General features: G+C 43.1%; 1 long non-coding RNA gene across 1 annotated transcript; it reads left to right on the forward strand.

Moving 5' to 3' along the window:
- The first annotated feature begins 418 nt into the window (after positions 1 to 418).
- LOC115142471 (uncharacterized) lies at positions 419 to 11,395 on the forward strand. The gene is made up of 2 exons (XR_010458745.1): positions 419 to 7,119; positions 7,205 to 11,395. It is a non-coding gene; the product is annotated as an uncharacterized LOC115142471 (long non-coding RNA).
- The last annotated feature ends 3,380 nt before the right edge of the window (positions 11,396 to 14,775 follow it).

The raw sequence follows: 14,775 nt of genomic DNA on the forward strand, positions 1-14,775 counted from the left end.
CTGAACATGTTTGCGACATTGGAGAATATCAGGTAAAGACAACGTTAGCTCAGTCAAACAGTGAATATGAATAGCCTATTGTGGTTCTGTAGATTTCCTTGAATTAATTGTTGTGCCTTGTCTGGATAGGAAGAAGTCGACAATATTGGGACAATTAGTTTGTGCCAACTGCGTTTTTGAATAGGATATACTGAATGAATGCTAAACTACAAAGGATTTCGGCTATTTTGTTCAGCATTATTCTTCATAATCCATGTATAATTCAAGGACAAGACACAATTCCTCACACAATTATAGAGTGCTCTGAAATCAGTGTGTGCCAGAGGCTGGGTCTTTGCGGGCAAGGTGAGTCCTCATTCATTCAACTGGCCTACAAAGTCCCAGTTTCTGACTCATGTGACCAACACGTGCAGAATATATTGCAAGTGAACTGACAAAATATAGATTCTGTACTTGTGAACTATTTCGCACTAATGCAATTTAGGGAGACGACATGCACTGCACACTGCCCGGAATATGGACTACCTAACCAAGCATATAACTTTTTCGCAAAACGCACAAACCTAGTTTAAGGGCCTCACAGGGATTGATATCAAAAGATAAATTACAACACACAATTAATATATAGCCTATATGGTTCCTTATTCTAGAAGTGAGAGGGTAAAAAAAAAATCATTTTTTAAAATTCATTGTAATAAGATTGGCCAAGAAATTATGACAAGTCATCAAAACAACTTTTACAACACTGATCTACTGCTTTTACATGAATTAATATCAAGTCCATATGTTTTCTACATGTGACATGTGGGCTTAAATCTCTTTGACAGGCCAACGTGTCAGACCTACATCTTAAAATGGCCAATTAAAAAAACGTCTTCATGCAAAGATACAATAACTTTTATGACATCTCTTAACAGTCTACTTGAGAATACTTTGTATGTCTAAGACAAAAGTTGAATTCAACTGAGGAGGAGAAAAGTCCATCTTCTAATATGCTTAAAGTGTGTTAGTCATAAAAGTAGCAGTGAAGTCAGTTACCAAATTAGTCTCAGGCATATTTTCACCAGCCAAATGCCATAGTCTACATACCCCACTAGTGAATTTAGCATCTATTCCCTAAATGCTTTACGTAATTAATATTAGCAATGCTGATGGTGACATCTACATGCTCAAATGACACCTAGGTAAGACATATGCTGAAGCATGTGTTTTATTCCAATATGAATGCAATACTATCTAATTATTATATATCTAAGTATAATGATCATTGCCATAGTACTCTCTACTATCTCACCATCTGACTAACATCAATACATTTCTTTACAGTGCTGTTTTTTTTTTACAGTTTAAGTAGGCGGTGTTCTTCTCTCTCCTTTGCAACAGACGTTGTTTATAGAAGCCTGCCATTTGAAGCTACAGTTGTGACAAAGCTGCGGCTGTCAGCTGTCAACTCTGTTGAACCATTTTACACATCAGTGTACTTATTTTAACACTTAATTTGTTTGTTATCATCAGTATAAGGACAAAAGACAGTAAACCTTGTGAAGATTAGCATTTGTGAAACATTATCTTCTAACTGGAATGATATCCTCGAAGATATCTTCAGTTATTTTCTAACTGAAATGATAGATCTCACGCGTGAACTGAGTTTCAAGTTGAAAAAACAGAATCAAATAGATTACACCCTCAAACTAAGTGAGACGTCGTCATTAACTTTCCTATTGCTCTGTTTCAGGTCATTTTTTAAGATATATGTAGGCCACAGCTGATTTGCATCCTACCACCATAAAGATGAAATGACTCACTCCAAAAACTAAACCAAAAACATTGCATGACACAACTCCTCCTCAATACCAACCAGGAAAACAGCCAGTATGAGTGTGAGAGTGTAGAGTGCCTAAGTAGGAAGGCTTGGGAGGCTGGTAACACGGGCCTGGATTGAATAAGCACCATGGCTATGCTGGACATCTGGGATATCCACCAAGAGTGCTGATTTAAGTTGGGATATAAACAGTGCTCGCTGCCTGCCAAGCCTTTCTCAGTGGCATTTTATATTGTTCCAGGTCCAGTCAGACTCATCTCGCGACTTGCAATAGTCTTTGTAATCACTTTAACTAGACCATATCAGTCTCTAACCCAGGCTGCAGCTGTAACTAGGCCTGGGCCTACACTACATGTGGGAGCAGATGCCAGGGAATGCTTGTTCAAGGTATGTCAGGTCATTGGATTCGTTCGTCGAGTTTCCAACTGAAACACAGCAATTCAAAAGCCATAACATATGTAATATATTGTCATTACGTAGTAATTGTGAATACAGCAAACTCCTCTAATTCAACTGGCCTAGGTTGTGTTTACCTTGTCTGCTACAGTAAAGCTGAAGAGCTAATGAACTAGACTAGGGACCCTTCTGAGAAAGACTGAAGCTCTGAACTCATTCAACCCCCTTTAAAATGCCCGCGCTAATCCCAATAACAGTCAGTCATTATAAATATACAATTCATAAATTGCTTTCTGTGAAATATGCAACCCTCTAGCCTCATCCACTTAAACTCAAAGTCTAATGTGTTGGCCTATTGACAGGCTGGTTGGTTCTTCTTTTGCCTCTGTTGTTCCGAATGATCCAGCCACGGTTCTGATGGTACCCAACTAATCCAAGCTGTGAACCCACTCCTCAACCAGTAAACGCAACGGTTCAATCTCAAAAAAGTTGGAACAGACATAAGAGAAAGAGAAAGAGAGAGAGACAGACACAGAGACAGAGAGAGAGAGAGAAGGAAAGAGAGAGAGAGAGAGAGAGAGAGAGGGAGGGAGGGAGAACGAGAAAAAGGCAGCAAGAAAAGTGAGGGACTTTTAGGGGCAGCTGTGTTTAATTAACCCAGTCATAATGCCCCTAAAAATCCTTATTGCTCTTGCAATGGTCAACAGAATCTTCTATAAGAACAAGTCTCTGTGTTATGGGCGACGCACTCTTACGGACATATTACAAGCTCTATGAAATCCATTGGTCACATTGTCAAGTCCCTGAAAGATGTTCAGACAGTCTTGAAGCAAGTTGGAGGGCATTGAAAATGGAATAGAAAATGCTTATTTGTTACTCCCAACTGACGCATTTCAACAAATTACGGATGTTGTCAGGGTGCTTTCCTAACTTGTCAATGAATTAGTCAAACAAATCTAGTTAGATGCAACTCTGGCCTCAGGCGTTCTTATCCGGAGTTCACGGATCGTTGAAGGTCCTGCATCACGACACAACAACAGTTCCAACCTAGACAGATATGTAACAACAGTTCCAACCTAGTCAGATATGTAACAACAGTTCCAACCTAGACAGATATGTAACAACAGTTCCAACCTAGTCAGATATGTAACAACAGTTCCAAACTAGACAGTTATGTAACAACAGTTCCAACCTAGTCAGATATGTAACAACAGTTCCAAACTAGACAGTTATGTAACAACAGTTCCAACCTAGTCAGATATGTAACAACAGTTCCAAACTAGACAGTTATGTAACAACAGTTCCAACCTAGACAGATATGTAACAACAGTTCCAACCTAGACAGATATGGAACAACAGTTCCAACCTAGACAGATATGTAACAACAGTTCCAACCTAGTCAGATATGTAACAACAGTTCCAATCTAGACAGATATGTAACAACAGTTCCAACCTAGTCAGATATGTAACAACAGTTCCAACCTAGACAGATATGTAACAACAGTTCCAACCTAGTCAGATATGTAACAACAGTTCCAACCTAGACAGATATGAAACAACAGTTCCAACCTAGACAGATATGTAACAACAGTTCCAACCTAGACAGATATGTAACCGTGTTTTTAATGAGGAATACATATATATTTTATTTCATTGTTATTTGTTTTTATTGCATTTGTTTTTAGGCACATGGGCAATGAAATGTACCAATATTTACATAGAGTTGCATATTTTCCAAAACTTGGGTCGCAGGAAAACATAGAATTTCTCATTTTGGTCCCAGGCTGAAAAAGTTTAAGAACCCCTTCTTTAGATGAGTGGGATGATTAAAGACGAGAGCACACTTTGCCCAGACAGAACTATAGATATCTTCATCCTCACTAATGATAGCTATGCACCGGATGTGCTACCTTGTCCCAGACCTGCTGTTTTCAACTCTCTAGAGACAGCAGGTGCAGTAGAGATACTCTGAATGATCGGCTATGAAAAGCCAACTGGCATTTACTCCTGAGGTGCTGACCTGTTGCACCCTCTACAACCACTGTGATTATTATTATCTGACCCTACTGGTCATCTATGAACGTTTGAACATCTTGGCCATGTTCTGTTATAATCTCCACCCGGCACAGTCAGAAGAGGACTGGCCACCCTTCATAGCCTGGTTACTCTCTAGGTTTCTTCCTAGGTTTCGGCCTTCCTAGGTTTCGGTTATTCGTAGCCACCGTGCTTCTACACCTGCATTGCTTGTGGTTTGGGGTTTTAGGCTGGTTTGGGGTTTTAGCACTTTGTGACATCAGCTGATGTAAGAAGAGCTTTATAAATAAATGTGATTGAATTTGATTGATAATGATAGCTATGTACCTTGCAGGTTGGCCTTAGGATGTCATTATCTCCCCAGTATCCATTGTTTAACATGCAGACAAGTGAGCTATATGTCCTTCAGTTTCTTGACTTTGTGCCAAAGGCCAGACAGACAGACGGGCGAAGGATTCTGATCTGATCCGGGTTGGGGTGGGGTGTGGTGGGGTTGGAGAACTGTCTGAGAGGGGGAGGCTGGCTGGAGGAGGAGACGGAGAGGAGTGCTCCTCCGTGGGGGTGAGTCATCGCCTTCGGAGGCTATTCAGTGAGTTCACTGGGAGGATCGTGATCCTTCGGTTGGTCGGTATATCCGCCGTCCTCCTCGCCACAGCCAGAGAGGGGCTGTGAAGGAAAGTGTGGGGGCCTGGCTGGGCTGATGACTCAGGGCCACGCACCGCACAAGGAGTGAGGGAGGAGGGGGAGGGAGGGAGGAATTACTCCGAGCATGTGGAATCTCATACAGCTATCACAGGACAGACACTGTGCTTCTACTAGGCTCTGAGGCTCTGTAGAAGTCTGTCCTTAGACACAGTGGTAATGGCAGTGGTAAGACTGCTAAGGGCCGTTGGTTTCCATTGAAGAGGAACAGAACAGAGCAGTATATTCCTGTCCTCGCACTTTGAAACAAAGTCATGCCCCCCTTCTTATTGAATGAATTACGTATTTCTATTACAGCAAGTCGGTGCAGGTTTGAAGCTCTGCAACTCCAGCAAAGAAATTAAGCATTGCATGCAGTCAAAATATTCCATTACAAAAGTCTTGATGATTTGGGAAGTGTCTCCGGTGACTGTCTAGATGGGAGGGGAGGTGAGTTGGGCCGTTTAATGTCCAGTTCTTCCTGTTTCTTTCTTGAGTGATGATGCTCCTCCTCCAGCTCTGTCATTGGAGAAATCCTTTCAAATAACAAAGCTTCATTGAGTGATGATGACAAACATTTCCAGAAAGAGAATGTGAGGGGTGAGAGAACTACCTGTATGACATGCAATACGGACTCTCTATGCGCCCCCTCTAGTGTGAGTCATCAGGCCTAAAGACGCCGAGCGAGCTGTGAGTGGTGAATCAGGTGTTGATAATGGCCAACAGTGGAGGGCTGGTCAGCCGACAGGTGGGGGCTGGTGTGTGTTGGGTGTGTGTATTGTGTGCAGTGCGTGCATGTATTGTTGTGTGCATGTATTGTGTGATGTGAGTGTGGAGGGAGATTATGGTGTGTGTGTGTCTCCATGAAGGGGAGTTGATGTTGTGTGATGCATGACTCAACACGAGAGGAAGGCCACACCCATGGGACGAGCCCAGGCTCCCTTCAGCGGCGGCATGGGCCTAGATCTCACTGACTATGGGTGCCACGATTAAAGTGTATTGTCCTAACTGATGAAGCTCAAACACTTGAAGAGCCACTCAAATCCTGCACAAACACTCCGACACAAAGGCAGAGAGGCCGGGCGAGAAAGTGGAGCACACCTTCACCCTCCGCTGTATGCCCCTTTATAAACAAACTCTTCCCACCTGATTTCAGCCAACCAGCTACTGAGAGTCTGGGCCCGTATTCACAAAGCGTCTTAGAGTAGCAGTGCTGATCTAGGATCAGGTCTCCCCTGTCCATATATAACAGTATAACTTTAGACCGTCCCCTCGCCCATACCCGGGCGCGAACCAGGGACCCTCTGCACACATCAACGACTGACACCCACGAAGCATCGTTACCCATCGCTCCACAAAAGCCGCGGCCCTTGCAGAGCAAGGGGAACCACTACTTCAAGGTCTCAGAGCAAGTGACGTCACCGATTGAAACGCTATTTAGCGCGTACCACCGCTAACTAAGCTAGCCGTTTCACATCCGTTACACATACAATCATATTCATTATGGTCTAAAATGCAAAAAACTGAACCTAGATCGCACTCCTACTCTGAGACACTTTATGATAGGGACAACCCAGAGTAAATAGAACGACATAGCCATGGCTTAACCATGTGTTGCATCTCCATAATGGTAATTTCCTCCAGTAATTACTCATCATTAAAGGTCTCACTCCCAATCACCTGGTTAGTGTTTATAATACGGCCTGCCTTGGTAAATCCCCATCATTCTGAAATAGCCTGATTGTGTTTAATTGGAGCGTTCACTAAACAGAGTCCATCCACCAGCATCAACAAATCCAATATATTTTAACAGCAGGGAACAATTTAATCCGCCTCCATATATCACCATTGTAAACAACCAAGACGCAGAGCCCAATGTTGCACAATGAGCCTGCGTTGAGGAGGAGTTGAAAGGTCAGGTAAACACTTGTCCCAGGCTTTCCCTGCCTTTTTAATCAGGACTCCTGTCCATTTTTTGATCTTGATTAGATCTCTTGACTTATGGCTGTGTACACTAATGCTGCACTTCTGGCGGCTCCTTAACTCACTGTTTGGTTTGTTTCATGTGGACGGGAATGTCAAGTTGCTTGTTGGCCTGGAGGCTTGTGCGCTGAGTCGCCGACAAACCATGGAATGAATCCTTTGCAGACTAATGGGCGGGCCAACCTTTTCCAGTGTTTGTCATGGTGAGTTTGTTTGCCTATATGCATACCTCATATTCATATTCAGTGCTAACTTTAGTGCTTGTGTGTTTCCATTCTGTGAATATAGGTCCTCAAAGCCCAACGTGGTCCAGTTTCAGAGAAACTGCCTCATTCAGCACAAATATTATGGAAGACCATTTAGATACTTCTCCACCCTCCTTGTCCTCGCCAACCAGCCATGGGGGAGGTGCTGACAGATTTGTCGTTTTTTTCTGGCAATTTGGGGTCAACGATGCATGTTAGCAAACCCCGCCAGCTCTCTTAGTTTGCATTGCAAAACCAGGAGGCCCCCGACGTGCATTGTGCAATGTACACAGCACTGTTGGGTGACTGGCATGTGTCTGATGATGCTTGATGCTTTAGATATGGTTGTGGCCGTTGAATGAGGCATTCACAGTAAATTAAATGTTGTCAGGGGTCTGTATTGGCAAGAATGCACAAAATCCTTGTCACTCAGTAACTAATAGCTTTTACGCTAAAACGGACTTCGCAGAATAAGGCAAAGATGCTCAACAGTTCAAATCTCTGCACAGCACGTTGGAAAAGACTAAGGGGAGACAACCTTGCTACCTCAAATGGCCTCCTGCAGTCTTCAAGGACTGGTGAGTGAGTGTGAGGACGTTGGTAAAATGAAAAAATGCAGAGTCAGGCGCAGGACACAGTTCTGAGTAATCATCCAAAATTTACTCCAAAATAAGTAAGATTCCAACAAGGAACAAATACAATAATCCCAAGCACGAACAACGAGAACCCACATGACAAACAATAACGCACAAAACAGAGATGGAAATCAGAGGGTTAAATAAGGAACATCATTAACGGAATGGAAACCAGGTGTGTATGATCAAGACAAAACAAAACGAAAATGAAACATAGATTGGTGGTGTCTAGGAAGCCAGTGACGTCGACCGCCGAACCCTGCCCGAAGAAGGAGAGGGACCAACTTCGGCCCGAAGTCGTGACAGTGGGGCTGGTGAACTTAATGAGATTTTCATGGTTTCTGAAGTATCTTTGGGATTTCTCAGTCGGTCTCAACAGCACAGCATGAAGCTACAGCTTGAAGACCCACGGTCTAGTCCTCCTTGTCCAGACTGGCTCAGTTGATAGGACGGCATGACCGGAAATCCATCTTCCTCAAAACCCCTCTTACATTACATTTGAAAGGTCTTCCGCCCCTCTCAAAACTGTCATTGGAGCTCCTTCAAAATCACAGAGAAAACATGATTGTTCCTCTTTGGTCTTTATGTTGGCAAACCCCCTTTAGTCTTGAAGGAGAAGCAAAAATCCATTTATAGTCCGTTTCAGGGGGAAAATGTGTGTGTAGCGCAACTGTTCTCCAGGGCCGAACAAAGAGCTGTTTTATGTTGGCACCAGATTGAGGTCTGTGGATCACAATGTGACAAGGCAGACCTCAGAAGACGCTTGCCCAGCAGCTAGTGATGTGCCTTCTTATTCTTGGAGCCACGCTCTCATTCCAGGACATGGAAACCCTTGGCCTGGCCATCCATACAACTCCAAAACCAACAGTGCTGCCCATGTGTAAGCAAAGAGGGCAAGTGTTTTTTTCATGACACCTAAATGTCTTTTTCTTTTGTGGACAGCATCTTTCGCTGCCCCTTTTGCTTTTTGTTATTCCACAAGTCTTTGTCTTGGCCAGTTCCTGTGCACATAGCTCTGCGGGATCTGAGGCGTCACACACTGTGGCAATGTTTTTTGGTCATGTGACATCTAGAGTTGACACTGGCATCGATCCTCCGACCGTTTCGCACTCCAACACTGCCAGCAGGATCTTTTGACTTCCTTGACTTCCCTTTTAGTTTGTAGTGGAGTAAAGGGGCTTTACAGCACTTCTACATTGAAACCCTGTTTTGGAACACTTTCTTTAGATCAGTGGTCATCAACAGGTCGATCTCCAAGGCATTCCTAGTCGATCGCCAAATATTTCTGTAAAAAACCCAACAATAAGCCGTGCGTTCCTATTTTTTATTTTACGCTGTTGTTGGTAGGTGCACCTGATTCAGCTGCCCTGCGCTCCAGGTATGCGATGTGTTCCCATTTTCAACCATTTCATATGTTTGAAGGTACAAACTCTGCCTTCCCGGGGGGAGCAAATCAAGTACACTATAGGCCTACCAATCGGAGGACTGTCTGCAGTAACATAGCAGGCATAAAAGAAAGCTACAGCAAAGGCGGTACAGAGGGTAGTGTGTACGGCACAGTACATCACTGGGGCCAAGCTTCCTGCCAGCCAGGACCTCTATACCAGGAGGTGTCAGAGGAAGGCCACAAAAATTTGTCATAGACTGTTCTCTCTGCTACCGCACGGCAAGCGGTACCGAAGCACCAAGTCTAGTACCAAAAGGCTCCTTAACAGCTTCTACCCCAAAGCCATAAGACTGCTGAACAATTAATCAAATGGCCACCCGGACTATATACATTGATCACCCCCCTTGTTTTTACACTGCTGCTACTTGCTGTTTATTATCTATGCATAGTCACTTTACAAATTACCACGGCTAACCTGTACCCACGCACATTGACTCGGTACTGGTGTCCCCTGTATATAGCCTCATTGTTATGCAATTTTCTTGTTACTTTTTGATTTTATTACTTATTACTTTTGTTAATTTAGTAAATATTTTCTTAACTCTATTTCTTGAACTGCATTGTTGGTTAAGGGCTTGTAAGCATTTCACTGTAAGGTCTACACCTGTTGTATTCGGCGCATGTGACAAAAACCATTTGATTTGAAGACTGTGTCCCTTTTTGAACAGTGTCAGAGGAGGACCCTAAGTCTGCTGCTCTCTCCCTCCGCTGAGATTGACCATCAGATGCAGGCTCCACCAGCCTAGTAAAATTAAAATGATTGAAGTGTATGCTCATTCAGCTGTCCCTCACAATAATACAACAAATGACCTATTACTGGTGTGATCATATAGCCTACCTTAAATGTTGAAATAAATTGTAAAAAAGGGTCTGAGAAGCAAAGCCAATATGCAGTGATAATGTATTGGGCCTATAGCCTACTGCACAAACCTCATTACTACAGTACCGTTTTTAATAGGTTAATGTTGCCTAGCCCTACGTTTTTTAAATCATGTAAAAAAAATAAAAACGGTTGAACGGTAGATCTCGGCTTGCATCAGAAATGGATCCGACTCAGAAAAGGTATGTGACCGCCTGCTCTGGATCATTCCAGGTGGTCCCTGCCTTCTTCGTCTTGTATTATTCCTCTTCATTGTCTTCACCTTCTTCTCAATAAATAGGTTTTTATTCAGTAGCCAACTGTTGCATCAATGCATGCCACCATCTCTAGAATATGGCTGTAGATATCTTCTGAAGTAGGGGGATATTTATGATGTAACACACCACACAACTGCAGTCTTTTGAAGCTTTAGCAGCCTCCGCCACGGCCATTTTAGATATATAAATTTAATAAAGAAGTTGTATTGGAGTAAACACTCGTCTCCGTTCCCAGAGCGAGAGAGAAGAAAAATATATCTGGTGCAGTAAATTGAACTCAACTTTGCCTCGTTCATGAACTCGCCTAAAAATAACCTGTTCCAACAAGTGAAACACTTTCCAGCTAAGCTAACACCAAGGCCCTTTAAAATAACATAAGATAATTGGTTTTCAATTATAAGATACCAATTTAAACCAGGTTAGCGTCTGTCAAAGGCTGAGAAATGCTTGAAAAGTGTCGGACATCACCATATAAAGGTATTTTCTCTAAATACTCTGATACAGGGCTTTCAGAAAGTATTCACACACCTGGACTTATTCCACATTTTGTTGTGTTACAGCCTGAATTTAAAATGGATTAAATTCAGATGTTGTGTCACTAGCTTACACACAATACCCCAAACAAACAGGCCTGGATGAGATCTTTAAGGTCAGGGCCCTCCGCAAGGCTCACAAAATCATTTTAGACCCAAGCCACCCCCTGTACCCGGACTTTGAACTACTCCCCTCTGGGCGCAGGTATAGTGCACCCCTCAGCAGGAAAAACAGAACTAGACAATAATTTGTGCCAGGTGTGATATCCCTCATAAATAGCTCCAGCTAATGTTCCTATCGACTCAGTAAGGCCAGCAGGCTAGTCTTTTGAAAAAAAAAAATGTTTTAATGTTTTTTGGTATGTAACTGTTATGAAAGTTGTATTGTCAATTTTGTTTTGTATTTAAACACCACTTTAAATGTGAACATGACACCGCAACAACATTTCCCCATGGGGACAATAAAGTCAGTAAGTAAGTCATGTCAAAGTGGAAATTGTACAAATGAATGAAAAATGAAAATCTGAAATGTCTTTGGTCAATAAGTATTCAACCTCTTTGTTATGGCAAGCTTAAATAAGTTCAGGAGTAAAAATGTGCTTAACAAGTCACATAATAATTCGTATGGACTCACTCTGTATGCAATAAGTGTTTAGCATCATTTATTTATGACTACCTCATCTCTGTACCCCACACATACAATTGTGTGTAAGGTCCCTCAGTCGAGCAGTGAATTACAAACACCGAGACCAGGGAGGTTTTCTAATGACTCACAAAAGAAGGGCACCGATTGGTAGATACATAAAATAAAATAAAAAGCACATCCCTTTGAGCATGGTGAATGTATTAACAACACTTTGGATGGTGTATCAAAACACACCGTCACTACAAAGACACAGGTGTCCTTCATAATGCAGTTTTTGGAGAGGAAGGAAAATGCTCAGGGATTTCACCATGAGGCCAATGGTGCCATTAACACAGTTAAAAGAGTTGGCTGTGACTGAGAACTGAGGATGGATCAACAACATTGTAGTTACTCCACAATACTAACCTGAATGAAAAGAGTGAAAAGGAAGCCTGTACAGAAAAATATTCCAAAACATGCAATAATGCACTAAAGTAAAACTTTAAAAACATGGCAAAAATGTTACCATTTTGTCCTGAATAAAAAGTGTTATATTTTGGGAGAATCCAACAACACATCACGGAGTACCACTCTTCCTATTTTCAAGCATGGTGGTGTTTGCATCATGTTATGAATATGATCGTCATTGGCAAGGACTAGGGAGTTTCTTTCGGATAAAAAATAAACAGAATAGAGATAAGCACAGGCACAGTCCTAGTAGAAAACCTGGTTCAGTCTGCTTTACAAAAGACACTTGGAGACAAATTCACCTTTCAGCAGGACAATAACCTAAAACAAGGCCAAATATACACTGGAGTTGCTTACCAAGATGACATTGAATGTTCCTGAGTGGCCTAGTTACATTTTTTAACTTAAATCTGCTTGAGAATCTATAGCAAGACTTGAAAATGGCTGTCTAGCAATGATCAACAACCAACTCAACAGAGCTTGAATAATGTTTTTAATAATAAATGTGCAAATATTATACAATCCAGGTGTGCAAAGCTCTTAGAGACTTACACAGAAATACTTAACACTGTAATCGCTGCCAAAGGCAATTCTAACATGTATTGACTCAGGGGTGTGAATACTTGGAAATGTAAATGACATATTTATGTATTTAATTTTCAATACATATACAAACATTTCTAAAAACATGTTTTCACTTTATCAATATGGGGTATTGTGTGTAGATGGGTGAGAATAAAATCTATTGAATGCATTATGAATTCAGGCTATAACACAACAAAATGTGGAAGGGTATATCTGAAGACATTGTATATCCGACAGAAAACACCTTCACACACACACACGTCGACCCTGGGTGTCTGCGGAGGTGTTGACGGGGGATTGGCTGCCGAGTAACAGAGGCTGCAACCAATTAGCATACAGAGTAGTGATGTAGCCTCAAATGACCTCTGGTTAACAGAGAGGATAGCATGAACACACCACACTTTCTCTATCTCTTCCTTTTCCTCTCCCTCCTCAGGTTCAGACAGTCTAAAGGCCTTGTGATCCGACTTTGTGGGATACTCTAGGACTCCAGCATTAAGATAACGAGATAGTCATGGTGGGGCTAGTTTTCCAGGAAGTCAACCGGAGTAGTGAGAATCTTTAAACTACTCTCAAGTCTCATTCAGAGAGAGCGAGAGAGATATAACCCTGTGGTGGGCGTAAGTAAGAGGATGGATGGAGAGAGAGAGAGAGGTAACCCTGTGGTGGGCGTAAGTAAGAGGATGGATGGAGAGAGAGAGAGAGAGAGAGGTAACCCTGTGGTGGGCGTAAGTAAGAGGATGGATGGAGAGAGAGAGAGAGAGAGAGAGGTAACCCTGTGGTGGGCGTAAGTAAGAGGATGGATGGAGAGAGAGAGAGAGAGGTAACCCTGTGGTGGGCGTAAGTAAGAGGATGGATGGAGAGAGAGAGAGAGAGAGAGAGAGAGAGAGATAACCCTGTGGTGGGCGTAAGTAAGAGGATGGATGGAGAGAGAGAGAGAGGTAACCCTGTGGTGGGCGTAAGTAAGAGGATGGATGGAGAGAGAGAGAGAGAGAGATATAACCCTGTGGTGGGCGTAAGTAAGAGGATGGATGGAGAGAGAGAGAGAGAGAGAGAGAGAGAGAGAGAGATATAACCCTGTGGTGGGCGTAAGTAAGAGGATGGATGGAGAGAGAGAGAGAGAGAGGTAACCCTGTGGTGGGCGTAAGTAAGAGGATGGATGGAGAGAGAGAGAGAGAGAGAGAGAGAGATATAACCCTGTGGTGGGCGTAAGTAAGAGGATGGATGGAGAGAGAGAGAGAGAGATATAACCCTGTGGTGGGCGTAAGTAAGAGGATGGATGGAGAGAGAGAGAGAGAGAGAGAGAGAGGTAACCCTGTGGTGGGCGTAAGTAAGAGGATGGATGGAGAGAGAGAGAGAGAGAGAGAGAGAGGTAACCCTGTGGTGGGCGTAAGTAAGAGGATGGATGGAGAGAGAGAGAGAGAGAGAGAGAGAGATATAACCCTGTGGTGGGCGTAAGTAAGAGGATGGATGGAGAGAGAGAGAGAGAGAGAGAGATATAACCCTGTGGTGGGCGTAAGTAAGAGGATGGATGGAGAGAGAGAGAGAGAGAGAGAGAGAGGTAACCCTGTGGTGGGCGTAAGTAAGAGGATGGATGGAGAGAGAGAGATATAACCCTGTGGTGGGCGTAAGTAAGAGGATGGATGGAGAGAGAGAGAGAGAGAGGTAACCCTGTGGTGGGCGTAAGTAAGAGGATGGATGGAGAGAGAGAGAGAGAGAGAGGTAAACCCTGTGGTGGGCGTAAGTAAGAGGATGGATGGAGAGAGAGAGAGAGAGAGAGAGAGGTAACCCTGTGGTGGGCGTAAGTAAGAGGATGGATGGAGAGAGAGAGAGAGATATAACCCTGTGGTGGGCGTAAGTAAGAGGATGGATGGAGAGAGAGAGAGAGAGAGGTAACCCTGTGGTGGGCGTAAGTAAGAGGATGGATGGAGAGAGAGAGAGAGAGGTAACCCTGTGGTGGGCGTAAGTAAGAGGATGGATGGAGAGAGAGAGAGAGAGAGAGAGGTAACCCTGTGGTGGGCGTAAGTAAGAGGATGGATGGAGAGAGAGAGAGAGAGGTAACCCTGTGGTGGGCGTAAGTAAGAGGATGGATGGTTTAATTGGGCGAAGAGAATGAAATGGATTCATTTCTGGTTTGTTCAAAAGGCGTAGTAATTAGATGTTGGGAATAGAGTAGTATTAGCA

Source organism: Oncorhynchus nerka, linkage group LG15 (assembly GCF_034236695.1).
Source record: "Oncorhynchus nerka isolate Pitt River linkage group LG15, Oner_Uvic_2.0, whole genome shotgun sequence".
Classification (NCBI taxonomy): Eukaryota; Metazoa; Chordata; class Actinopteri; order Salmoniformes; family Salmonidae; genus Oncorhynchus; species Oncorhynchus nerka.